The sequence below is a fragment of the Hypanus sabinus genome, unplaced genomic scaffold (genome assembly GCF_030144855.1).
Source record: "Hypanus sabinus isolate sHypSab1 unplaced genomic scaffold, sHypSab1.hap1 scaffold_466, whole genome shotgun sequence".
In the NCBI taxonomy this organism is placed as follows: domain Eukaryota; kingdom Metazoa; phylum Chordata; class Chondrichthyes; order Myliobatiformes; family Dasyatidae; genus Hypanus; species Hypanus sabinus.
In genome coordinates, this window is record NW_026781337.1 from 132,614 (window position 1) to 135,971 (window position 3,358).

General features: G+C 46.6%; 1 non-coding gene across 1 annotated transcript; it reads right to left on the reverse strand.

Moving 5' to 3' along the window:
• Positions 1-924: 924 nt before the first annotated feature.
• trnae-cuc (transfer RNA glutamic acid (anticodon CUC)) lies at positions 925-996 on the reverse strand. Its single transcript has one exon. It is a non-coding gene; the product is annotated as a tRNA-Glu (tRNA).
• Positions 997-3,358: the final 2,362 nt, after the last annotated feature.

The following is a 3,358-nucleotide window of genomic DNA, read 5'->3' on the forward strand; positions in this document are numbered from 1 at the left end:
TCGAAGCCTGGGGCGCTGTCAGGGCGTTGAAATAAAGGCGGGCGACAGAAGTTTATCTCCTCTCACCTGGGGAGACGGTAGAAGATTTGGTGGAGGTGACCGGCCGACTTTTGACCGGCAACTGCTGTATGGGGGGGAGGGAGGATTGAGAAAAAGTCTCGGCCAGCCTGATCTTATTGAATGCCAGGGCTGGCTGAAAAGAACTAGACACTTCCCTTCTTTCTGTTGTCTGTCTGTTTAAAGAAAAGGAATACACAGACCTTTGTTGGGCCTGGATGCTCTCCCGTGGATATAATAGTTCGCAATCTATATCATCAGTTTGCCTGAGGAATCATTTCCAAGGCTGAAACTGGCACAAGATTGATATCCATCTTTTGTTAATGATACAGAATTGTACAATATATGTTTTGCGTACTGTCTGTCTTTTCGAGCCTGCAATGATGCTGCAAGTGTTTCATTGTACCTGTCCCTCACCGTCCCTGTGCACACGGCAATAAACCCGACTGGACCTGACAATACTCACTGAGATTTGAGCAGTGATGACCCCGTGCAGATGAGTCAAGGTGATGTCGGCAAACTGAGTGAGTAGGACCAGAGTCCAATGTGGGAAATGTATGGTCACCCGCTTCTACAGAGAGACAGCATCTCTGAGTGGATTGAGTTGCAGTGAGGAGTGAAGAAGATCAAACCTACATTGTATCGATTGCAAGTTATTGTCTGTAAGACCTCGCACAGTTATTTCCATCTTTATTGAGACTGCGATATTTTTCTCAATGCCATGTTCTGCTCGTATATTTTGTGGTTTTATGGTGCTGAATCAGGCGGATGCAGGTAAGCATAGACAGGAATCGGCTTGTTGTGGAAGCAAGTTAATACACAAAATAATTTAAAATAAGCACATTAAATAAACAGGCAATATCTTAATTCCCTGACCGGGAATCGAACCCGGGCCGCGGCGGTGAGAGCGCCGAATCCTAACCACTAGACCACCAGGGAGGCTGGTAAAGTTTTGACTACAACAGTAGACTACTACAAAACCAGCAAAATATGAAACAAAACCTAAAGATGAATAATAATGAATAAACGTGATAAATATTGTCACGAATCTACTGCTCAGCACTTTGCAGACCGCGTGCTCACCCAATGCTTCAGTTTAAGAAACACTCTGGACTCTGAATGAATCAGTGGGAAACACTCGTTCTCCAGTGTCTTTATAAAGATGGTAACATTCAGATTCTCTTATGAGCCCTGGTTCGTTTTTGTTTCTGTCTGTCGCCTCGAAGCAATTCAGTACTCTGCCCTCCGATTCCCGTGGCATTGTTGCCGATACATCTGGTGTCTTGTTCCTTACCCTCCGCCTGGGTGGAGGTAGAAGAAAGAAACCCAGACGTTCAGAATGCACGAAATATGGTCTGGGGATGGAATGCTGGGCTTTTTGATCGTGCTCTAACCGTGGTTGAGTGTGCGGGAGCCCCTGGTACTGAGGATGATGTGCTGGTGACAAATTAGCTTATATTTCTTTAAACAAGCCTGATAGAAACCTCCGCAATGATTTGAAAGTCCTCAGGGTAGGCAGTTCCTTCTTTGCTGGTCGCGACACTCAGTACATGGTTTGCTTGCTTAACATCTGCTCTGGCGGGATGTGAAGTGCCGTCCGGATCAATGAGGAGAACCTCTCGGTAAGCAGCACCGACAGAACTCAATCATTGGATGTTGTGATTGGGCGAACAAGAGTGCGGCAAGACCGCTATATATGGAGAGCATGTAGAGTTAATCATGAAACAACACCGCTGTTCCACCGCCCCCACCCCCAGCACCACAATACCCTCTTATCTCCGAACGGTGAATCGAGAATCCTTCCGGCTGGTCCACCGAACTGAGCCATGTCTCCATGAAACAGAGAGGACAGCAGCCCCTCATCTCCCTCCGAAACCGCAATGTTGCGCTGTTTTCAAGTCATTGGCCTTTGGCTAAGAAGATGCCGGGCAGGGGATTCTTCATCGCCCGTCGATTTAGTCTGGCTTGAAGTCTTCCGAACCGACCCCTTTCCCTGCAATGGTAATGTCCGACCTTCGCTGATCGCTGAAAGGTGCCGCACCTGCATTCCTGAGAGTCAAGTCCACCTGGTCTTTCAGCAGCTCGTTAAACTGCCGATTAATTTATACAGTTCAAATGTACGTTTCTTAAAGGGAAATTAGGAGCTTCATATTGCGGCCACAGTGGTTCGGCAGAAATACATCGAGACATTTTGCGATCTGTCAGTAATACGTCGCGTGTATCGCCAGTACCATCGTGGATCTTATGATTTATAAACAAATCTCAACATTCCTAAAGCCTTATCAATAATGTAGACATCCCGCTCTTACTGGAGCCTACAAAATGCATCACCTAGCACCTCATCTCTCTCCCGTCTATCCCCCTCCCGCTTTCTACCGGCACAAAACACCCGACTCCGATCTTTCTCCCCATCGAAAATCTTTCACCAGCTCCCGAGCAGGAACAGGAACATTAGCGATAGACAATATGGACCAGTGCGCAGTAGATCATGTCTAACCAATCTCACAGAGCTTTACAGGTAGTAATCTGGAATGGTGTTGAAGGCAAAGCTGTGGATGCCGTTTACAGGATCTTCGGCAAGGAATTTGCAAGGTTCCGTACGGGAGGATGCTCGGGATGTTTCAGTCGTTTGGCTTTCACAATGAGGAAGTAAATTGGATTCGCCATTGGATACGTTGGGGAAGCTAGAGTGTGGTAATAGATGATTGTCTCTCTGACTGAGGACCTGTAATGAGTGGAGTATCCCAGGGATCGTTGCTGTGCCCCTTGTTCCTTGTCATCCATATCCCTATCTGGATAATAATGTCGTTAAATGGATCAGCAAATTTGCCGATGATAACAGCATTACAGGTGTAGTGGACAGCGGGGGAAGAGTACCGGAGCATAAAGCGGGATCTGGACCAGCTGGAAAAACGGGTTGAAAATTGTCAGATCGGACTTAACACGCACAGTCCTGGACCCTGGCTGGTCCGACACAATGAGAAATAGGGCACTGAGGAGGACGATAGAACAAACGAATCTGGGAATACAGGTCCATAATTCAATGAAAGTTGCGGCGAAGGTAGACATGGTAAAGCTTTTCGCACATTGGCCTTCCCGGACCAAAGAATGGATTACAGGAGTGCGGAAGTTACGTTGTTACGGTTTACGGCTTTGTTGGGGCCCGAATTGGAATATTGTGAGCTGTTGAGCTCAACTACCTGCAGGAAAGATGCAAATAAGATTGAAAAAATGAAGAGAAAAATTACACGACTATTGCCGGAACTGAATGTTTTGAATTAAAAAGGAAAGATTACATATG